Source organism: Macrotis lagotis, chromosome 5 (assembly GCF_037893015.1).
Source record: "Macrotis lagotis isolate mMagLag1 chromosome 5, bilby.v1.9.chrom.fasta, whole genome shotgun sequence".
NCBI classification, from domain to species: Eukaryota; Metazoa; Chordata; class Mammalia; order Peramelemorphia; family Peramelidae; genus Macrotis; species Macrotis lagotis.
The window spans coordinates 57,361,386-57,386,800 of record NC_133662.1 but is presented as its reverse complement, the minus strand read 5'-3'; the positions used below and the strand labels follow the sequence as shown (position 1 = coordinate 57,386,800).

Genomic DNA, 25,415 nt, shown 5'->3' with positions numbered 1-25,415 from the left:
CTAACCCCTTCATTTTAAAGATGATAAAATAGAGGTTCACAGCTAGGGTAAGTGATTCCTTAAACCACATTTTAAGTGTACCTTAAACTGCTAAATTGCACATCTATACTTGACTTCCCCAAATCATTTTAAATCTAATAACATGATCCCCTCTAGTCTTCATCTCCTCTTTAGCCTGAGTTGTTATACATTGGATTTATTTCCCAGGACTAAATGAAAGAATCCTTACTGTGCTCTTAGGATGTTGCCTGTTCAATAAATTCTGTGAATGTAGTAAATAGATACTCAGTACCTTTAGGCACTTGGTTTCTTTAATTTTTCTATCACTGCTTCCCTAAACAATGTCTGGTCAATTAAGATCCCCTATGATCCATGTTCCTGTCTTTTTGGGCCTCTGGAATTTTGTGGAAAATATGTCCCAAGATGTATTTCTAACCACATCAGAATGATTTTTAGAATTATCTTTCCAGTATTTTTGTCCTTATTGCAAATTTTGTCCTAACCATTTCCCTTTGACAGCCAGAGCCCTAATATCATCATTTTGCTTATAAAATATTGCGTCATTCTTCATCATTAACGTCACCCATCTCCTTCTTTATCATGTTGGTGCCTTTCCTATACACACTGTTCTTTGGTGTTTTTAATCTTTCTTGCCACCATGTCCTTATTTTAACTAGGTCTATGTAATACTAAAGATACAGCACTTTTTTTTTTCCTCGGGAGGTATTCCTCTTGCCCATCAATCTTAATATGCATGCTTCCAGCAGTGGGTAGTATAATAGACATTTCATTTTACAGTTTCCTTTTCTCCCTTATCTCAGCTTTACTTTTTTCCCTCTGCATGCTCGTCTTCCACATTTGCCTGCAGATATGTTCCTGGGTATTCATTCAAGTTCTATTTCTCCCCATTTCTCTTCTTCATCTCATTAATACAAATAAAGCTGACAAATGATTTCCTGGATTAGTGGCATTTGAAGCTAACTGAGGCACAGTCCATCCCTTCCATTATCTGCAGAGATTTTCTTCAATACAACATTTACCTACAGAATACCAAACCATCTGACTGCCAATAGAGTCACTTATGGCTTTATTTTCTAGCAATTAAGAGGCAAAGACCTGAAACATAAAATGGTATTGATTTTATTTTATTCCCCTCTTTTTTCTTTCTGTTTCTCTACAAGGTCTTGCTATGTTTTTAAGCTTTTGCCATTGCAGCTCTTTCTTCTAACAACCTTTTATTTACATCCTAAGTATCTTTGACCTTGGCTTCTTCTAAAAATAGCCCCAGTTTCTTCAAGGCATATGAGGCTAAAATGGGATATGATGGTACAGGATTTTGATTTCAGAACATTTCTAATAAGGAAAGGAATTTGATGGGCTTTTATTTAGCACTTGATGGGGGTAAGGAGAAATAATTAGTTCCCTTTTGATTTTCTCCTTAATCACCAATGTTTGTGGTTGAGAATCTCCCCTTCTTTCAAAGTTAGATTCCTGATACCAACTGGGTAACCAAAATTTCTTTGATGGTTTAGAAGCAAATTCTTCATCTCTACTGTACAAAGGAAAGAGCCCTAGCTCCAGGATCAGGGTTCAAATGTAGTCCCCAAGTCTTATTATCTATGTGATCTCTTCAAAACAATGGTGTTAGATTAAATGACATTTGACATCCCTTACAGTAGTTCTTAATCTATGATCCCAAATGTCCCCAAATCCCATAGCTCACATTGGACCACAAGTCAAACACAATTAGGGTGGAGCAATTCTAGGGGACTGAAATTTTCATGATGCTTACAGATATTACTGTCTTTGAGCCACAAGGAAACAACTGAGCTTAGCATTAGCAAGAATAATTAATTAAAATAGGAAGTTATCAAATAGCAAACTTCCTTCCCAAACATATGGATGGGCTATCCCTTTCCCAATTTTGTTCCCCATCTACCCAACTGATTTGTCTTTGAGGATATATTGTAAGGCATAATTTCTGCCACTTTCTCTGTGCATACAAAATAATTCTTCCCCAAAACTCTTCTCTTAAACACTACTTGGTAGATTTTGCTTAGTATTCTCCTACTATCTTTTTCTGCTCCTTTATTTATTTCTGGTGAGGGTTTATTGGTTAAATTAACATAAATAGAAGGCACAAAAGTTCACTGCAGCAGAGACTACATCCTATCTAAATTTTCTCTCTCCCCAGATATCTAATACAGAGTTTTGTACAAGGAGGTGATACTTAATATTTGTTGCATTCAAGTGAAACAATAAACTATTGACTTATTTTCTTCATTCTGTAGCACAGAATTGAAATGTTTCATCTTATTGGTCAATTTGACTGCTTTCTCTATGATGTCTTAATGGCTTTAGAAGAAATAGTAAAATATTATGATCAATACATTTATACACTATACATTAATTCAGTCAATCATCCAATAATCATTTTAATTAGAATCTATTATACACAAGGCTCTATGTTAGGCAGTAGAGGTACCAATACAAAAGTACGACAAACAATCCCTTTTCCCATGAGTTTACATTCTAATAAGGTACTATGACACATATAGGGAAATGGTGCCCTTGGGAGTTCCTGCCTTTGGACTAGGCAGTAACAGAAATGGTGAGTGGAGCTATAGGGCAATAGATCACATACCCTTTCCTGATAACAGTGATCATATAGATTTGATTATTGTGCCCAGAACACTTTCCCTTCCCTTCTCTCTCTTCCCTGTACTATTCAGCTATATGATAGACACTTTGGAGCTGACTAATTTATACTTGCCTCCAGTCTTTTTAAGATACCTGTATCAAAAGTGCATATAACACCAATCAAACCAATAGACAAAGATGAAATACCCATAGCAAAAATCAAGAAGCTTTAATAATAGGGTGCAAAGAAAATTCCAAGGTCAGATCTTGATTCCTTATTGGTTATGAAAGTAATATGAGAAAAATGTGTGTCTTCTCTTGGATTCAAGATATTTCTAGTACTTTAAATCAGAAGAGCTGGAAGTGTTCTCAAACTATAAGAGAAGGACAAAAGGGTTAACCTAGCATATTGCCTCTGTCCTACTACTCCATCTCTTTTTCCCACCAGGAAAAGCAAGCTAAAAGACCAAAGATCATCAACTCCCACCTCCACCCCATCCCAGTCCAGGAAAAGGTAATGTGCTTAGTATTTAAACTTCATTCTTATATTGAACTAACCTGATTGGCAGAATGAATGAAAACTCACCTAGTTGGCCAAGACAATGCTTCAAATACCATTTCTAGTCATCTACCAGGACACAAGGGCCCACACAAAATGAGTATTTTTCCTGTTTTTTGTCTTTTGGGGGTTTTTTTAGGATTTTTGCAAGGCAAATGGGGTTAAGTGGCTTGCTCAAGGCCACACAGCTAGATAATTATTAAGTGTCTGAGGTCCGATTTGAACTCAGATCCTCCTGACTCCAGGGCTGGTGCTCTATCCACTGAGTTACCTAGCTGCCCCAAAATGAGCATTTTTCTATTGTTGATTTTTTGATTTTCCCATTCCCTTCCATCCTTTGTTTTTACCTAGAAATAACTAAATCAATATCATCACTGCTATTAGAAAGGGCATAAGGCTCTGCTTCCCAATGACTCTGCTCACTATCCCTGTGATTGTCTAGTCTAAAACTCCCTCCTCTGGCCTCAAGGTCACTAACAAACTTCTCTGCTTCACATGTGAAACCCATTGCAATCTATCTTTTCCAAGTTTATTACACCCATTCTCCATTCCAACCAAACTTATTATTCCCCATATTATTGGTATTCAGTCCCACTCTTCAGGACCCTGTGGATCATAACACACCAGTGCTGGCCATGGGGATTTCTAGGCAAGGATATGGGAGTAGTTTTCCATTTCCTTCTCCAACTCATTTTACACATGAGGAAACTGAGGTAAATAAGGTTAAGTGTCTTACCTAGAGTCACACAACTAGTATTTGAAATCACATTTGAACTCAGGTCTTCCTAACTCTAGACCCAGTGCTCTACCATTGAACTAGGTATAGTTGCCTCTTCCTGCCTAAAAACATTCTAATTTCTCCCTCACCACTTCTCAGAATCCCTAGTGTTAATATGAGTCTCAGCTTGACATCTCCCACAGGAGGGTTTTTCTTATTCCTTTTGCCTCCATCCCTCAACTACTAACACTTTTTCTTCAGTAATTGCTTTATGAATACTTTGTATTGATAAATAAATATAGATAAATATGTATACATGTTGTACAGGTTTAAAAGAGTTATAAACTCCCTTTTATTTTCAAGTTGGGTTTTTTTTTTAATTCCTGGCAATTACCTCAGTGCCTTGCATTCAGTATGTACTTAATATATGCTTGTTGAGGACCAAAACAAAATTCTTTAATACAGCCAAAGAGAGAAAATCCAAGCAGAATAAAGACAGAATGGCAAGAATTTCTTCTGCCTCAGATAATTTTTTCCCAACCCTAATTATTAATCACATCTCTGAGCTGCTAAGAGACTGTGATTAGAGGATCCTGGCTTACATATGTGGAATCCCTTGTGGTCAATTCAGTGAATTTGATTGCAAAGGTAATTTATTTCTCCCTCTCTTAATAAACTAATTGGAAAATAGCACATAGAGTAGGCAGAAGTGAGCAAACAAGAGTCCTTGAAGAAATGAATTTGACACAGTGGTACTCCATGTGTATTTCTAAGACTAAAAACCCTACTGCTAAAAGACATAGTGTTCAGCAAAAGGAAAGAAACGTTAACAAAATCTCTATCATCACCCTCTAACCTAGGGGAAAAAAGGAAAATCTAACTGAATAAAAATAAGGTAAGTTTTAAGAAGGAATGAAAGGCAAGTTTTAGTTGGAATTCTTTCCAATAGTATATTATTTTAATATCTTCATATTAACCAGTCTTAACCATTCCATCTTTCTGCTATGCCTGCCCTGCCTCCTGCCACACCCTCTCTATCAAATCTCTAGCTCCCACCTGGTGTTGATTAGAAAGAGAGTACCACATCTAGCAGATCCCAGACACTTAAATCACACACCATCTTCCTGCCATGCTTCTAACTACAATCCATCTTTACCACTGAGAACAGTTATCAAATCAAATTCATTCTTCTTGAAAGGTCATGTGATTCAATGGTCTTATGGCTCCACTTTGCCATCCCTATGATTTCATACTTCCCTGGTCACCACCTCACATCTTACCCTATTAGAATGTTAGTTCTTTGAGAATAGAGACTATCTCTTTTAGATTTGCATCCCAAGGGGTGGCTAGGTGGCACAGTGGATAGAGGGCTAGCTCTGGAGTCAGGAGTACCTGAGTTCAAATCTGACCTCAGACACTTAATAATCACCTAGCTGTGTGGCCTTGGGCAAGTCACTGAACCCCATTGCCTTGCAAAAAAAAATATAATAAATATATAGATTTGCATCCCATTACCTAGAACATAATAAAGACATAATTCTCTCCCTAGTCATCTCCTCCTCCTAGTTTCCTTGAAGAGTCCACTAACTAGCCAAATCAATGTGATCAATGCCACAGGAAACAGCAAAACAATCTTCTTCCAATGGCTCTGCTAACCATCCCTGTTTAGTCCAAATCTCTATTTCCTGGTCTCTCCTTTCTCCTAGCTTCCTTCCAGACTCCACTAAAGTCGCAGCTTCTACAAAAAAGTTTTTCAGATCCACTTAACTTCTAGTACCTCCACTTTGCTCCTTATGCCCAGTTTACCTTGTATCTATCTTGTCTCTCCACAGCTGCTTGCAAATTCTCTCCGCATTAGACTGTAAGCTCCTTGAAGGCAAGGATGTTGACATTTACCTTTTCTTATATTCCTAGTACTTGGCATTTTATATTTAAGTGTCTGGCATTTTATATTTAATAAATTCTAGTTGGTATTTACTAATTACTATGTATATGTTGTTCCTCATCCTCACCTTATGGAATGTAAGTTCCTTGAGGGTCAAGATGGTTTCATTTTTGAGTTTACATCCCCTCTGTTCAACACAGTACATAGTACGTACTTAATAAATGATGCTAAGTTACATTGAAATATTCAATTGTGAAAAAGTTTATATCTTTTTTATTTATAATTTTTGTGATTTTCAAAGAAATTGACTTCTGAACATTATAGGACAGTAAAATATAAGCTTACAAACCTATTTCCTGCCATCTATCCAGTGCAGTGAAGAGATTTAAAAAAAAATTCAAAATGTCCTACTCCTCTCTCTAATAAGCAAGAAGCAGTTCCACCGCAATGAAACATACAGAGATAGAAAAAAAAATAAGCACCCTGAAACATAACAAAATATATGAAGAAAAGCAACTCTGAAATGAAATAACATGAAACAGACAAGATATGTCATAAGAAAATGATTTAAATGTCAATATGCATAACTAAACATTAAAATCTAGTACTTGTATATTCAGGGAAGTTAGGGGTAGCGATGGATAGAGTGCCAGACCTGAAATTAGGAAAATTCCTCTTCCTGAGTTCAAATCCAGGCTCCAGACCCTTAATAGCTGTGTGACCCTGGACAAGTCACTTAACCATTTGCCTTGGTTCCTCAATAAAATGAGCTGGAGAATGAAATGGCAAACCACTTCAGTAATTTTGCAAAGAAAACTCCAGATGAGGTCATGAAGAGTTGTAAATGACTGGAATAAATGAACAACAAATTATATGTTCAATATGCTGTCATTTACAAAATCTAAATTTCATAGAATCATAGATAGTTACTAGAAGTATCCTAGCAATCACTTAGTCCAGTTCCCCTTATTTTATAGATAAGGAAACTTAAGCTCAAAGAGGTAAAGTGGAAACCAGGATTTCTGACTCAAAATATATTTTTTCCAATAGATTCCACTAGTTCACTTTTTCACTAGAATAACAACCATAGCTGCAAACCTAGACGAACCATTTATGAATTTTCATTTTCATTATCATATGCCGATTACTAAAAAACACTGCTACAAGTAAAAATGAGATGATGTTACCATTAGCCTTCAAGTTCTTTCAATCTACCTGTATCCAATAGTGTTCCTGCACATGTAACCATAGTTTACATAAAGCAGTCTGTATGGTTCAAATTAATTAATCAATAAACTTTTAATAGGTGCCCTCTATGAGCCAATCACTGTGCTAAGCACTGGAAGTAATGAGAGGACTAAAAAAACAGGAATAATGAAAGTACTTTCCCCATTGACTATATTATTATCAAACAGACCTAAAAGACCTAAAATTTCCATGATTAAGATTCAATCCCATAAGGAAGGGAAGCTGTTTTTAAAAAGTCACATAATACTTAAAGCAGACAGGGATCTAAGATATAGGTACAGATCTCACTTTTCATACTTATTCTGACCAAAGTCAAGTTGCTGAAGTTCTCAGTTCCTTCATCTATAAAATTGAAAGAATATTATCTAGAGTACCAACTTCAAAGTAGGATTGTTGTGAGGCTCAAATGAGATCATGTATGGAAAAATAGCGCTTGTGCCTGGGTCTTGGACACAGCAGACAATGGAATTACTTCTGGGATTCTGGTTGCTTTAGCTGCTTCTATATTTAGTGACCAGAATGGACAGGTGGAGGCACCAAGAAGAAAGTGTCCAAGGAATTGATACCTATCGATTTTTCATTTCAGAGAAGATATAATAGAATATAATCTGGGCTCTCCCTTCCACTATGCCCAAATAGGACAGAAACTGTTCCCAATGTTTTGCTAATTTGTTTTTCTAATTTCTATTTAAGTAGTTTGAATTTCTTTTGCTTATTAGATAAATATAGTCATTCTAACAGCTGTTGAACTGAATATTGACTTGCTTTATTTGCAAATGAAAAACTTCAGCAGGAAGGAGCAGTATTTGGGAACCAGAAACAGATCTAGAAATAATCTGGTTTTTTATCTCTAATTTTGTCTTATAGTAGGATAATTGAGAATCTTATGGTTTCAATTCTAAGTAGTTTTTAAGTAAACTTCCCAAAACATAAAATTAATTTGCATCTTAAGTTTTTCTTTACTTTTTCCTATTCTAAAAATGAATGTGTGCCATTTTATTATTTTAAGATTTAGAAGTATTCTCACTCAACCTTTCCTCACTCCTTCCATGTTTGTTCAGAAAAAAATGCTAGGCTGAATTAAAGTCAAAGTGGTAACTAGAGAATAGGAGCTTCCCAAAGGGAAGTAGAAAATATATAACTCATCCTGGTTGCCAACATCCACACTCTAAAGGAGGTAACCTGAGGAGAAAGGAATTTTGATCCTTTTGGATTCATCTTCTACCTCAAGCAGACATAAAGGCTATATCAAGATTGCAGGTCATTGATCTTAAAAGAAGCCATCAACATAAGAAAAGAGTACAGGAACTAGACCTACAATTTCACTGAAATTCTCAGAGAAGGAAATTTCTTCTACCAATATACCTTCACTGTAAATTCTATTTTTATTTTTTTATTAATTTCTATTAAAGATATTTGCAAATTCTATTTTTAGAAAGATACTCAGAGAGGTTAATGACTTTTTCCAAGATCACTCAGCCAATCTGTATCAGAGGTAGAAATTGAACCCAGATGTTCCTGTTCTGAGATCAGTCCTCTGTCCATTATACTATGACTGCTTTTTATAAACATAATTGAGCTCCTTAATAACACAAACAATAAAAAAACATATAGTTATATATAAAAGGAGGCCAAAAAAACCTTTTAAATTAAGTAACAGAAATATTAAGCATCATCTTCCCAATCGTGTCAGAGCTAAAGCACAGATTCCCATTGACTATTATTATATGATATAATTTTAAAATAACTAAGTATAAACATGTCAAAAAATCATCAAACCACCCTCCCAGTTTGTTACAACTTTCTTTTATCTCCTGTTTTGTCAGTACATGTGTTAAAAGTGACATGATTTAATTGCTCCAACAATGTGTCCACTTGATCATTACATTAAGAAGCTCACTTTTAGAGTAGCAACAACTAAGTTAAAGCTTAATTTTTTTAAAAAATATGTGACTCTTTCCACTCTCTGTACCTCTTTATGTGACTCTGCCACTATCACTTCAGGATCGGAGTTAGGACTCAAACACTGAGATCCATTTTGTATTTTTCTTTGTTTCAAAAAAAAGACTAAAAAAAATAGACTGACCTAATGGATGGAGTCAGGAAGACCTAGGTTCAGGTCCCACTTCCGACACAAAATGACTCTGTGACCCTGGACAAGTGACTGAACTTCTCCTCTAGCCCCTTCTCTAAGAATAAGAATTGAAGAGACAGTACCAACCTGCATTGGCAGAAGTGGATTACATTATCAATGAAGTTCCTGATCTAGTATTTATCTCTATCCCTTTCTTGTTTCATGTGTTGCCATGGACAAAAAAAAATCATCACCAAATGAGAACTGGGTTGATAATGAGACTCTCCTTCTTGTTATTTGGCTCAAAGCTTCCTTCCTACAACTTGTATCTATTCCTGGTTCTACCCTATGGAATCAAGCATACCAAGTCTAGGATCTCTTGACCCTATGAACCTTCTAACACTTAGAGATAGCTATCATGTCCTCTCTAAGTCTTGTCTTCTCCAAACCAAACATTTCTAGTTCCTTCAGTCAATCTTTGTATGACATTTTCTCAAAACTCCTTTCTACCTCGATGACTTTCACTGTGAGTGACATCAACTCATCAAGGTCCTTCCTACACCAAAGACATAAAATGTGATAACTTAGAACATAGCCAAAGACAATTCCAACTCTGGGATGTAAAATAGAAAAAGATTCTATTACAGAAGACTGATGATGATTGAACTGGTACCCTCATTTTTCTATAGTAAAATGCAGGTTTTACTGCATCATAGTACAAGAAGAGGTATCCATTTGTTCTGGTTCTTCATGAAGAATTTAAACACATCTCTAAGACCCTCAAGAGACATACTTCACATTTGATTCTCTAAGGAAAGTAGAAATTTCAGATTTTCACTAGTCTTGCTTGTTCAGAGTACCAGAAGTGGTCAGAATAGGGAGTCAGGACTGATTCAAAAAGGTCTCTCAAACTAAGCTCTCTCAGATTGTGTGAACCTAATTCCTAACACCTGAATTGAGAGGGTTCTGTTTCCAGGGCAACAACTACAGTCCAGAACTCAGAAAATATGACTGAAAGTTGTCAGGTTTCCTTCACTAATATTCAAGAAAACTGACATGAAAATTGGAGAGCAGAGAGGAAAGTAAGTGGAAGATGTTGGAGACAATTTTAGCCTGCTTCAAATCCCAGCCCTGATTATGTCATAGTGGCACCAAGGGCAGAATACAAGAAGCAAAAGTTTTTTTCTATATTTAAAAACAAGTTAACTATATGGTTCTGGTTCTACAAAATAATTTAAGATTATTATACCAAATTTAGATAAAGTCTAACCAATCACCAAATATTTATTAAGCAATTACTATAGATGAAGCACAGAAAATGAAAGTTTTGAAATAACTTCCATAATACTACTATAAAATTTTACTGAGTCTATGATCTTACTGATGAAATGGGTATCCCCCCCCACCGCGATGTAATTCCCAACCCATCAATTCTTATCCACACTCTGTGGTTCTCATCCACATTCTTTCACCCACGTGCTACAGGAAATATTTCATACATACTAGAGATCTTCCTTTTGTTCTCTTGACTTTGCATGGATGCCAATGGAGCATACAAGTCAACTACCATTTCCTTGATAACTTCCCTTAAACAACTTCTTCATAAATCCATGTTTGGAATTCTTATATTGCTTTCTGCTCTCACATGCCTCTCTCATGCTCTCACAAGCCAACCACATGCCTCTCCATTGCCCTGTGAATTATCTATAACTTCAGTTTTTTGAAATCTGAAGTATTCCATAACTACCAATCACACAATATTTTTACCTTTGGTGTTTAAAAATATAAGCCTTAGTTTCAATGAGAAATTTAGGTGAATAAAAGAACTTCATAATTTCTCAGAACAATATAACTCACTTTTCCCTGTTAAAGCCTGGATCCATTCCATTTTCCATCAGCAGTGTCTAACTAACTAAGAAAGATATATTGACATATAAGCTCTGCAGATTGTCTATACAACTACTTTTCATCGTCTCAATAGTGAGCATTCTTCATCTGTTTGATTTTTTTTCTTATATAGTTAGGACAGACTCTTTTGAATGGATTATGGATTTTATTTAGGAGACTTCAGTGCTCAGGGTTTGATGTACCAAGAAAATTTAGCAAATATCTTTTATGAGTGTATTTTCCCTGTTTTATGCTTGTTTATATTAATGATAAAATAATAATAATCACTGATCTCGTAGTTAATTCTTTTGTAGAGGAAGGAAGGAAAGAAAGAAGGGGGCAAGGGTGGAAGGGAAGAAGAGATAATAGAAAAACCATGTATTAAGTATATACTCTGTACTAGTGCTATGCTAAGCGTTGATGATTCAAATACAAAAAGTGATTTACCTGACCCTAAGGAGTTAATATTCCTGACATGATTTTGGCAGTTTCCCTGTCCATGTTGAAAACTCCTAGATGTCAAGTGGAACAGAAACTATCCTGGCCCCTGGGGTCTGAAGGTCAGATTTATTTTGTATCATTCTTTCCCCCAGAGTTCCCCAGTATTCTTAAATGGAACTGGAGCATTTGGACTCTTTGTCTATAGCTCAAACTATTACCCCTGATTTTAGGAGTTCACTTTATCCTATTTCATTTAAACACTTAACAGTCAGATTAGATTCTTACAAAAGAATATTTACTTCAGAGGTATAACAAAAATAAATATCCAAATGCTCTTCCCTCCAGCTTCTAAGGTCATAGTTGACCTCTACAACAACTCAGTCTTTGAACCTATATATGATGGTCCACAAAAGTTTAGTGCCCCAATTTGGGTTAGCACCCTCACCTCCTGATTCCTCAGGGCTTTCCTTGATAGGTTGGCAGCAACATCCAGCCTATAAACTGCAACTCCAAAGCCAAATTGGTTGAACTTCTGGGTCTATCAGAGTATCAAAAAAATTTAGAAATAAAAAAAATTAGTTTTTACACCAATTGGGTATGACATCTTACTTTCTTTCCAAAGCACTTCATATATACTCAAAAAAACCATTTGGACAGGAACTTCTTATCTTAACTGAAAATAAACCAAACATTTCTAATTGTACTGTTACACTTAAATGTTTGTTGAATTTTATTGTCAAACTAAAAACAAATATTTGTGAATATCTATTATATTCCCAGAACTTTGTTGGGCCCTGGATGCAATACAAGAATCATTGTTTTTCAATGGACCTAGAGTCTAGCTATGTAAATTAGATTAAATTTAGAGCTAGAAGGGAACTCTGAAGCCATCTAGTTCAACACCCTCTTTTTATAGAGTGAATAAATGAAGCCTAGAGACATTAAGAGACTTATACAAGATCACACTTAGAGTGAGTTTCAGAACTGAGATTAGAACCCAGGTGTTCTGATTTCAAAACCAACTCTTTCCACTGCACCACTGCATAGAATCCTTAGAAAATAATGTCAGAGGGACAGCTAGGTTGCACAGTGGATAGAGCACTGACCCTGGAGTCAGTAGCACCTGAGTTCAAATCTGGCCTTAGACACTTTATAATTACCTAGCTGTGTGGCCTTGGGCAAGCCACTTAACCCCATTTGCCTTGCAAAAACCTAAAAAAAAAATAATGTCAGAAAGGACATGATTACATAGTAAATTCTGTATCTGTAAATAGCAAGAGCTATAGGAATACAGAAAGGAAACGTTATTGTGGGTTACAGTGCAGTGATGGTACAAATACATATGTGTGTGTGTGTGTGTATCTCTGTTTCTCTGTGTCTGTGATATGGATGGGTGGATGGATAGATACATATATGTAAACATATACATATATGTTACTTAAGTCTACTAAATATATATATATTTTTCATCCAGTACTCTTATAGAAAAGAAATTAAGGAAGAATATGTTCATAAATGCCTAGTATCTCTTTGAATGGAAAGGCACTGTGGGTCAAGGTGGGAAGTATTCAATTCAAGCTGGAGGCAACAGTTACTATTCTTGGGTTTGGAAACAATGTTCTTTGACATGTATATATATATATATATATATATATATATATATATATATATATATATATATAAAATTAATAAATCATCACAACTATTAAGGAACCAAGCAACAATGATAATATTCATTCAGAGCTTAATATGTACAAAGTTAATCATCAATAGGTTGCTTACTTGGCAATGAATTCTTTGGTCATGGAAAACCCATGAGATGATGAAGGAAATATTAAATGGTATGTAGCATTGTAACTTCTTTTCAATTCTACAGTTACAGTGGCACAAGGGTAGAAGAGAGGACAAAGGGTCCTAAGAATCACATAGATTTTGTCCTGTCTATTAACCTAAATTTAACTACTATCAATTTAAATGTGAAATCCTTTTCTTGTACCCCAAGCATCCTGGAACTGTAAAAACAATATTGTAAAAACAGATGGGAAGACCTAAATTTAAATTCGTGCCATGCCATTTTTTGGCCTTATGACTTTGGGCAAGTCATTTAGCTTTTATGAAACACAGTTCACCATAAGGATGACTGGATTAGATGGTCTCTTGGGTTCCTTATTATGTTTAATTCTAAATGGGCATGCTACAAGAAAAATTGAAAAAGCAAACCTAATATTATGATATCAATCAGGGGTTCTTAACCTAAAATCCATGAACTTTTTAAATATTTTGATAGTTGTATTTCAACATAATTGGTTTCATTTCAAAGATATGCACTCTATTTTATTAATTTAAAATCATTATTTTGAACAGGGACCCCATAAACAATACCAGACTGCTAAAGGATGGCCAAAACAAAAAAGTGGTGAGTAATTCCTGGCATAAATTCAATTATATAAATTCAATTACAAGGAAGTTGTAGATGGATGAAAGGATAACTCATAGAGTCTCCTTAAAGAAGTAGTTAAAATAGATGACAGAATTGATTTTACTTTGTGCCCAAAAGTAACAAGAAGCATCATTGAATAAGGTACTTATCATCTTATATTTCAGGGTTCGTGCTCTTGATAAGCATTCACAAAAAAAATATCATGAAGATAATTGTAGCTAATGTGCCAACACTTCTACTAGTTAAGGATGAAGAGACAGAAGAATTATGCAAAGAACTCCAAATTAAACTAGTATAAATATGAAGTTACTCATAAAATCTTTTTGAGGAAAATGGTTGGTTATTGTCCTTCGTTTTCAAAGAGGATCCATATGACATTAACTATATTAGAATCAATTTTCAATATATCCAACTGTGACTAATCAGTCCAATACAATGGAATGTTCTAGCACAGGTCAGACACAGATAGGCCATATGAACATTTGGGGTGGATTCTCTAAATTTGTGCAACTCGAGTTTCTTTTGAGATACTTCAATTTTCCTTTATTTAAAGAAAATAGCACCTTCTTTGTTAGGGGCACACCATGGTGGACAGTCTATGCCAGTGTCTCCCATGTTATGCAATCAATTCCAAAGTTCTTAAGAGAGATTTTGAAAGTGTCCTTGTATCTCCTTTTCTGACCACAATGTGAACAGTTGTCCTGGGGCAAATTTATTTGCCATAAAATATGTCTTTTAGGAAACACAAGTTCAACATTCAAATAATAAGGTCAACTCATCAGAGATAAAGTAGATTTTGAATGTTTGTCCATTTAGTTTGAGAAAGGACCTCAGTATCTATTATCTTATCCTACCAAATGTTCTTCAGAATCCTTCTAAGACAATTCACATGGAAGCAATTCAGTTTCCTGGCATAGCACAGATAGATTGTCCAGGTTTCATAGGCATACAATAATGAATTTAGCACAATAGCTGTAAGTCTTTGGTCTGGTAGTCTGTCTAATACTTCTTCTCTCCCATACTTTCCTTCAGAGCCTCCTAAACTCTGAACTAGCTCTAGTAATTCAAGCATCAACCTCATTATCAGATGTATATATTCCAAGAATGCCAAGGAAAATGTTAGATTATAGTCAATATAACTTCATAAAAGAATAAGAACCAGAAGAGGAAAAAAAACTTTATGGAAAGCTTGGCAAGGGATTCAATTAAGCCAAATCATCCTAAAGATATTCAAGGATGAAACTGGAGAATAAAAAATAATAAATGGAATGAACCTGTTACGATTTCTATTACAGAATCTTTCCTCCAACACTGACACTAGAATTACCACATGTGGATGTTAACATCCTCCAATAACCACTAGGAAATAAGATGTAACATAAGAATATAATTATATAGAGAAATATATAAAGAAAGCAAAGATGGTAAAAACATTAGGACTATATAAAGTATATACAGAGTAGGTTGTGCTGAATGCAACAGAGCTTTAAGATATTAAGCTATTTGTTTTTAAGATACCTGAAAGTGGGAAAGATATAATGTTGGAAGAAAATCACAGATTCTATTATTACTGAAAAAGTAATCCAATAACTATGTTCCATGATCCATATGCCCAATTTTCCATCTCTATAAAATCTTTATAAGGAAAATTTACAGATGTATCAAGGTCTTACTTGATAAAGGTATAAGGAAGGAACAGAACAGCAGAACAGCAGAACATATCTCTAAAGCTATTCATGTGACTGTAAAATACAAAAAAAAGTAAATAAAAGAAAGATTCCCACATGTATATTTATAGTTAACTATAAGAAAGCATTTGATTCAGTTGAGCAAAACACATCCTACTCCAATGAAGTTTCTTCCATAAATATGTTAAAATCATAGAAAATTTCTTGAAATATATAACAAGAAATAATTGGATGATTCTTTGATTACTATTGTAAACTATCCTTAAATTAGGGCAGCTAGGTGCTACATTGGATGGAGTACTGGAATTCAACTCATCTTCTGGCGTTCAAATCTGGCTTACTAGCTGTGCGAACCTGGGCAAATCATTCAACCATTGCCTTGGTTTCATCATCTGTGAAATGAACTGAAAAAGGAAATGGAAAATCACTTCAATATTCTTCCAAGAAAATCCCAAATGGGGGCTCGAAGAGTCAGATACAGAAGAAACTGAACAATGACAGACTTACAATTGCCAAAAAATGTCCAAATGGAATGAATGAATGATGGAATATTTGTTGTCTATCTGGCCATTGTGCTAAATCTTGGGGGAAGGGTTGAGGAAGAAGGTAAGATGAAGATATGAATAGAACAATAATTACTAGGGGGGATTGTTAGGTGATGCAGTGGATAGAGCACCAGTCCTGGTGACAGGAGATCCTGAGTTCAAATCCAGCCTTGAACACTTAATACTTACTTAGCTGGGTGACTTTGGACAAGTCATTAACCCCATTGCCTTGCAAAAAAAAATTACTTATAAAGAAAAAGTCCTTTAAGCACTTCAATTCATGCTGAAGTCATGAAATACTGAAGAGTATCCTAAAAGAGGCTCATAACACTCAAAACATTCATTACCCACAGGAAAAGCTAAAAAAGATGGAGAATATTTATAGTCCAGCCAGTGATAATGAATTAGCATCACTATTACAACTATTTGATTGAGGGTTCTCTTTGTGAATTCTAGTATCTGTTTTCCTATTTATTCAATTTCTACATTTGTTAGGAAAGTCTCCAAGTGACTGACTGTCAAATAGTCAATAAGCTTTATTAAGTACTTATTCTATATCAGACACTGTACTGAGCACTAGGAATATAAAGATAGGTAAAGGATAGTCCTTAACAACAAAGGGCTCAAAATCCAATGGGTGGCAAACTATCATGCACACTAGAAACAGAAAAAGAGGAAACCCATACAACTAGGTAAGATTGAAAGGTGTTCTTTAGTTCTGACTGAGTCCTTGAGGAAGGGCTAGAGAAGGAAGAGGTACATTGAAGTCTTCTAATAAATCTGTGTCTGGTTTGGAGTAATGGTATTGTAGTTCTAAAAATGGCTTCCCACTTCGCCTTTTTGTTCAAATAATGGTAACAACTGGGATTGACTGAGGAGATAGATTATCCTTAAGAATATACAGGAAAGTCCCAACTTGTTTGTGTGTTCAAGATGCTTTCCAGTTTTTAAGGGTTTGCAAATGGTGAAAAAGAGGGAGAAGGGAATTAAAGTATCATTTATCTCCAATTACAGATCTAGACTTTGGAACTTTGAATTCTATAAATGATTGAAGAGAATAAGGAATGAGATGTTGACCTATACTCAAAGTCAGATAACAAGGGTAAAATTATTGATTTTAATCTATAATCTTATTGGATCCAAAGAGAATACTTCTCTATGAAGTTAAAATTGGGGAGATAGGAGATCTTTTTCTTAGAACATGCTAATGGTTAGCATAGAGCCTGGAATCAGTAAGATCTGATTTCAAATCCAGTCTCAGATATTTACAAGCTATGAGACCTTGAATAAGACTTAACTTCTATCTGCCTCAGTTTCCTCAATTATCAAATAGGGACAACAACCTCCTCCTAGGGTTGCTGTGAAATCAAATGAGTTAGCACTTGATACCATGCCTGCACAAAGTAAATGCTATATAAATGCCAGTAATAGTAGTAGTAGTAACAATAGTAGTACTAGTAGTAGTAACAATAGTAGTAGGAGCAGTAGGAACAGTAGAAGGGGAAGGTGGAAGAGGAAAAGAAAGGAGTAGTAGTAGTAGTAGTAGTAGTAGTAGTAGTAGTAGTAGTAACAGTAGTAGCAGTAGAAGGAGGTGCAGCCAGAATAATTGTAGTAGTAGTAGTAACAGTAGTATTAGCAGCAGCAGTAGTAGTAGTTGTGGTAGTAGTAGTAACTAGAATTAGTAGCAGCAGCAGCAGTAGTCGTAGTAGTAGTAGTAGTAGTAACTAGTAGAAGTAAAAGCAACAACAGTAGTAATCAGAGTAGTAGTCACTAGTAATGGCAGCAGTAGTAGTAGAAGTAACTGGTAGTAGTTGTAATTAGTGCTGACAATAGGAGCAGCAATAGGAGCAATAGAAGTAGTAGCTAGTTGTAACAGAAGCAGAAATCATAATAGGAGTAGTATCAGCAGCAACAGTTGTAGTAGTAATTGTAGTAATTAGGAGTAACAACTGTTGTGTGCTGGCTGGCTAATTGATCTTTGCTCATAACCTATTGCTTAACTCAGTACAGCTGTAGTCAAGTTCTCAGGCGAACAGTTGAAGAGGCAGGAGATGACAAGTTCTCCATTTATTTTTCAGAAGCAACAGTTTAAATACCCCTTTTTTTTAGTCCCTGGTTCTCTCCCAATCACAAGGCATTCTCTAATTAACAGTCAAACAAGTTCCAGAGCTCGTGGACAGCAGAAGATAAAAGTTTCCTTCCTCAGGCTAGTACTCTCACACAATGTTGTATCACCAGCTTACTGTTTACACACAATGCTCCAGGAAGTGACAAAACGTAAGGAATAGATAAGATCCAGAAAGTCGACCCAGGTGAGTAGCCATCGATGCAAGTGCGCAAGAGGACCTTTAGTCCTCTTTAAGTCAAGCAGCAGTAGTAGTAGAAATAACTGGTAGCAGTACTAGTAGCAGCAGCAGCAGTAGTAGCAGAAGTAGCAGTTGTTGTAGTGGTGGTAGTAGTAACTAGTGGCAACAGGAACAATAGAAGGAGCAGCAGCCACAGTAGTGAGGTAGTACTCACTAGAAGAGGCAGCAGCAGCAGCAGCAGCAGTTGTAGTAGGAATAGGAGTAGGAATAGTAAATAATAGTGGCAGCAGCAGCCTCAGTTGTAGTAGGAGTAGAAACAGCAGCAATAGTAGTAGTAACTAGTAGAAGTAGCAGCAGCAGCAGAATTGTCAAGTACTCCTTGTTTTTGCTACACTACTTTTCTCCGATAACCAGTTTAATTATTCCAGGCCATCGAATCAAATCATACGTTTTTCTCCAGCTGTCTACCATTGCCCTTTTGCCATTTGTCTTATTGTCTTATAGCTGACTTTTCCATTTCTTACTCTGGCTTCTCACTCTGGGCTCAGTAATCAAATCAAAATCAAATCATTATTACCAACCTACTGTTGTTCCTAAATAGGTAGAAAGGGTGTGTCAATTGACTGGGAACTATTACTACTAGGAACTACACCCTTTAGACTTCCAGACAGTCCCTTCTCTGATCTGAACATAAGTGATGCCTCTCCCTATCAAATGCAAGCTCCATACAGTAACAAATACAATGAGCCATCATAATTCCAAAGAACTTATGATGAAGCATACCATCCACCTCCAGATGGAAAGCTGATAGACCCAGTGTGAAGCTGAAAATCTGTTTTCTTTTTCTTCTTTTTTGATATGGTTAATTAGTAATTTATTTTACTTGACTCTATCCTTCTATCTATCTATCTATGTATATACATAGTCTGCTCACCTCCTGATGCAAGGAAGGGGTTAAGAAAGGTGCCCTGGGGCAGCTAGGTGGCTCAGTGGATAGAGCACCCGTCTTGGAGTCAGGAGTAACTGAGTTCAAGTCTGGCTTCAGACACTTAATAATTACCTAGCTGTGTGACCTTGGGCAAGTCACTTAACCCCATTGCCTTAAAATAAATAAAATTTTAAAAATATTTTTAAAAGTGCTTTAAAAATTGTCTGCTTACCCAACTCTAGTCTGATTACTTTGCCAAGTGGGGAACCCCACATTGTGATTAAGAAACAAAAAATCTACAAAAGAGAACTCAACAGGTACAGTATCCAAATAGTAGCCCTGAGTGAAACAGGGCTGGCAAATGATGGTGAAATTACTAAAGTCTATGCTATCTACACATTTTTCTGGAGTGGCCACAGTAAAAGGGAACTCTGGGAAACTGGGGTAGATTTTTGAAATCAAAATTAATCTAGTCAACATTCTTGAATGCCTACCAAAAGGAGTGAACTAGAGGCTCATGACAATGAGATTGCCACTTCCAGAAAACACCATGCCACCATCATCAGTGCCTATAATCCCACCATGATGAACACTGATAAAATTAAAGAAAAATTTTATGAAGACCTGGAGACCCTTATCATCAATGTACCAAAAGAGGTCAAGCTTATAATTCTGGGTGACTTTAATGCTAGAACAGGTTCAGATGATCAGATATGAAAGGTAACCCTTGGGAGGAATGGAGTTGGAAACAATAATAGCAATGGTCACCTTCTACTGAAGACTTGCACATCCCATGACCTCATCACAAGCATTTCCATTTCCCTAAACACAATAAAACTTCCTGGATGTACCCTCTTAGCAAATATTGGCATCTATTAGATTATGTGATTGTGAGTAGAAGAGACAGAGAGGATGTGAGAATGACAAAGGCAATGTGAGGTGCAGAGTGTTGGACTGATCACAGACTCATCTTCTCTAAGCTAAATATTCACATTCAATCAAAGTGGTGGCCCCAAAACAAAATGAATACTTACAGAATTAATGTCAAAAGATTTGAGTGTCTCTCTGAGCAGGAACAGTTTGTTGCTAACTTGGAGGGAAAACTAAGCCAATACACAGTTGGCGACAGTGGAGCAGAAAAGGAATGGGCAACTTTCAGAGATTTGGTATACAGTACTGGATTTGGATTTGTTCATCTGGTCAGAAGACTCACAAACACCTAGACTGGTTTGGTGAAAATGATGTAGAAATACAGAAGTTGCAAAATGAAAAGCAAGAACTTCACAGGGTTTACCAGCAGGTTCATCCATTTCCTTAGAAGGAGCATTTAATTCCATCAAAAGTAAAGTCCTTGCAAAGCTTAGAGAGATGTTGGAAAGAAGGCTGATGAAATTCAGTTTTATGCAGACAGTAAGAAACAAAAATGCTTTTATGATGACCAGAAGGCTATTTATAGACCAAATACCTATGATGTATCTCAACTACTCAGTACTGATTGATCCACATTGATTAATGATAGGGACATGATCCTAGAGAGATGGGCTGAACACTTCTATAGTGTTCTTAACAGACCCTCATCGATCAATGCAGAAGTCATCGACCCTTTACCTCAAGTTGAAGTCAATCAGTCCCTAGCTGAAATTCCAACTTAAAAAGAGGTTTTGAATGCCATTAGCTCCTTTCAAGTGGCAAAGCACCTGGAGTTGGTTCTTTTCCAACTGATATCTACAATGGGGGGGGGCATTGCTCATCCAAAAAGTGACTGAAATGTGACTGAAATTTTCCAGGTTATATAGCATGAAGAGGTTATGCTCCAAGAATTCAAGGATGCCTCCATCATCCATCTGTATAAAGGTAAAAGAAATGGATTGTCCTGTGACAATCACAGGGGTATTTCTCTTTTAGTCATTCCTGGTAATATTCTTTCCAGAGTCTTTCTCAATAGACTGATCCTTCACCTGAAAGATGGTGACTTCCCTGAGTGCCAGTGTGGCTTCAGAAAGGATAGAATAACAGTTGATATGGTGTTTGCTGCCCGATAATTCCAGGAAGAATGTCAGGAGCAGAAAAGAGGTATGTATATAATATTTGTAGATCTGACCAAGGCCTCTGATGCCATCAGTTGTGATGGTTTATGGAAAATTATGTCAAAATTTGGTTGCCTGTAGAACTTCATCAGTATTGTATGTCAGTTTCATGACAGCATGCTTGCCTGGGTTCTGGGAGGTGGACAATGCTCTTGAGATATCCATGTCACCAATGGAATGAAACAAGGATGAGTCCTTGATCCCAGGCTTTTTAGCATAATATTTTCAGCCATGTTATCAAAAACCTTTACTAAGGATGAACACGACCTCAAGGTCAGCTACCACACTAATGGCAAATTCTCTATCTTGAAAAGGTTACAGGCCAAGACCAAAGTGGAGTGAATGTTGGCATATGATCTTCTGTTTGTAGATGATTGTGCCCTCGATGCAGCCTCTGAAGTTAAAATGCAACAAAGTATGGACTGATTTCTCTGCTGCTTGTGCTAATTTTGGACTAATGATTAACACCAAGAAAACAAAGGTGCTACATCAGTCAGCACCCACCATCTATATGTGGAACCATTGATTACAGCGAATGGAGAAGTTTTGAGTACTGTGGACAAGTTCACTTACCTTGGCAGTGTTCTTTTGAAGGAGGTACATATTGAGGTTGACACTGGAATTGCCAGAGCTAGTTCAGTATTTGGGAGGCTCTGAAAGAAAGTTCAAGAGAGAAGAGGTATTAGACTGACTGCCAAATTGAAGGTCTACAGAGCCATTGTGCTGACCTCATTGCCTGAGAAACTTGGACAGTCTACCAGCACCATGTCAGGAAACTGAATCACTTCCATTTAAAGTGTCTTAAGAAAATCTGACAATCACCTGGCAAGAGAAGATACCAGACACTAAGGTCCTTTCTCAAAATAAACTAAATAGTATTCCAACAATTCTATAGAGAGTGCAACTACAATGGACTAGACACATTGTTAGAATGCCAGACATATGCTTGCCAAAAAAAACTATTTTATGAAGAACTCACACAGGTAAAACCTTCACAAATGAGTCAGAAGAAGTGATGTGGAGACACCCTGAATGTCTCATTGAAGAACTTTAGAATTGATTGTACAGCATGAGAAACACTGGCACAGGACCGCCCAGCATGGTGTACTCTCATCAGTGAGGGTGCTGCGCTGTATGAGGAAGGAAACATCCCAAAGGAAGCATGACATCCATAAGTTTAGAGAACCCACCCCAAGTGTTCACATGGACTATTTGTGCCCAACCCAAGGTAGAGCGTTCTGAGCTCGTGGTGGTCTGATCAGCCACAACAGGCACACTGTTATTTGTCTCAAACATAGTGATGTCATTTTGGTCTTTTTGATAACAAAGACAAGAACCAAGTGATCTTACTCTGACTGCCTCAGTCTCCTCAACTATAAATTTGGGGTAGGAATAGTACATACTTCTCAAGGTAATTTTGAAGATCAAGTGAGATAACATATAAAGAGATGTGCAAATCTCAAAGCTCTATATAAATATTAGCTATTATTATAATTATTACTTTCGTTCATTCACTGGTAGAGAAGATTCAGTTCTACCTGGGGAAAAAAGAGGGTAGATCTAGAAATGACTGTGGGTTTTTTAAAACCACATCAATAAAATTATTTTAAAAATAGGTGAAGGAATGAATTTTAAATACTTAGGTCCCATTCAGCTGAGGCAGCTAAGCTGCCAAACGGGAGCAAGAGACTTGAATGAATGAAAGAATGAATATTTCAACCTGCTTTCATTATCCTCCAATTCCAGCTCATGTTTTCCTATCTTCTCCCCCCCCCCACAAAAGCTCCCTTAAGCTCTTTTCAGATTAGAAATGCCCTGTAGTTAAGCTGCAGAGACATCAGGTGATAATGTGACCACACATGTTTGCACAGATTATAGTTTAAACTAATAAACATCACTTTGAGCCCAGAAGAATCTGGAGAATCATGCATTTCAATTTCAAATGACCCTATATTTGAACACAATGTTTTTTACCAGCGAAATGGAGAAATAATAGGATGACTTTCCAATATTTCCTGAATTTGTGAACAAGAATGTTGAATGCTAAATTTCTATTCCTTTCCCTTCTCTATTATTATTCAGTGAGTTTATTTTGCCCATACATTTTGGCACATATTTTTACATATTGAGTGAAAATAGCTGGAAAATATAATTGCCCTTCTAAGATACACTGAATTCTCTAGCTTGTTGTTGCTATATTAAGCAGTCCTTGTCTAATCTTTAAGAACGGGAAAAAGAATTTATTTCCAATGCTTACTCTTTAGTATAGTAACTTAGATAGCAGATTTGGTATAATGAAAGTTTTTGGGGTTTTCTACCCTCCATTTAAACTATATATGTGTTATTTGACAGTTCATGCTTAGTTTGTCTCTGTATGTAAGAACTCAATGTTTTGAGGAATTGGTGTTATTCTGATGAGAAGAATTACGTAAAGAAACACTGAATTAAGTAAGTGGCCCACATTTTATCTCTTGCTATTTTTGAGTGTAACATTTCATTTTCTTTTCTAAAATCTGTTAATAAAACATTTATCATTTAACTGCTCTGAAGTCACCTGGCTTGCCTCTGCTGTAGTGCCTTCTGTTTTCACTAGACTGCAAAGAATTCCTGTGATGATTACAGTAGATGACAACCCTGGGTTTGTTTCCAGGGGGATCAATATTATAAGCCCTTCAAACGAAGACTTGGCCTTTGTAATCTCATTTCTTTGAGGTGTTACTAGAAATCCTGGAGATGAATTTTGATCAGATGGTAAATTATTCCTTTACACATTTGTGATGAGAAAATAATATCCTTAGTATTTTCAAGATCCTTCTCTAGCCTGATGATTTAATATTTCCAGAGTTGAGTAAACACTGCTTTGCTGCCAGGGCATGATCAATGGAATATTGTTTATTCCTGGATATGCTGTTAATTTGAAGTTTTAAATAATGAAAGATAAATTATGTCAGGAGCATGGTCCCAGTCTCCCTTAATGCTGACAAGCTCCATATGTCTTCCTCAGTAATCACTTTAGAAGACCTAGAGGGGAGGAAAAAAACCCAGAGTTAATAAGAAGAAATTTATCATTTTTCACCATTCGCCTTTCTAGAGATTAATGTGAATTTACTTTAGGTAATGGGAGGAATCTAGGCTTAGAAATTAGAGGATCTAGAGCCTAGTGCCACCCTTGCCACTCAGTGTGTTGGGTTAGTTGTTTCAACTTACTTGAGCCTCAATTTCAGAGTCCTTAAAATGGGAATGATAGTGTTTATTTACTAGAAAGGGTTGTTGTTAAAACTCTGTAAACTGGTAAAGTACTATTTTAACATAAGCTCCTATTCTTATTAACTACAATAATCATATCTGTCAACTGAGCAAAAGGAAGATTTGGGGATTTCTGTTCAGAACCACAATTAATTTATTGTTAAAAAAAGATGATGTGACATAAACAAAAGAAAGGATTTGGAAACCAGAGTTAGGTAGCAGAATGCAGGATATGGAGTTAGAAATAACTGGGTTCAAGTCCTGCCTCCTATACTAACTGTGTGACTGTGAGTATGTCACTTCACCTTTCTCAGTCTCAGTTTTCTCATCTGTAAAATGATGAGATTGAATGTAATGGCTGTTTGGACTCTACAGAGCTCTGAGGTTCCACCTAGTTCTAATTCCCAGAATCCCATTTCTGGTTGAAAATTCTCCCCCTGGAAATGCACACATATCCCTAAAGAGTAGAAACCCAATTCTAAATAGTCTGGGAGATTAATTCTTTGTCCCTGCCCATCCCCCACCACAATAATAATTTGGAAAATGCCATTAGTTCAAGATACAGATATTGTATGTTGCCATGGGAACAAGAAATGCATTGAAGCTATTTGCTATCCTCTGGAACCTCCATCTTCCCCATCCCCCAATGCCTGCTATCTTTATATACTAACCGTGCAGTTAAAGGGGAGAAATTAAGGATAGATTTGATTGCTTGCAAGGATA

At 36.2% G+C, this 25,415-nt stretch overlaps 1 long non-coding RNA gene across 1 annotated transcript in view; it reads right to left on the bottom strand.

Annotated features, from left to right (window-relative positions):
• Nucleotides 1–18,563, bottom strand: part of LOC141489710 (uncharacterized) — a 77,313-nt gene extending 58,750 nt beyond the window's left edge. The window contains exons 1-2 of the long non-coding RNA XR_012468969.1: nt 18,380–18,563; nt 11,898–11,990 (exon numbers count right to left, since the gene is read on the bottom strand). This is a non-coding gene — a long non-coding RNA (uncharacterized LOC141489710). The remainder of the gene's footprint in view (nt 1–11,897; nt 11,991–18,379) is intronic.
• Nucleotides 18,564–25,415: the final 6,852 nt, after the last annotated feature.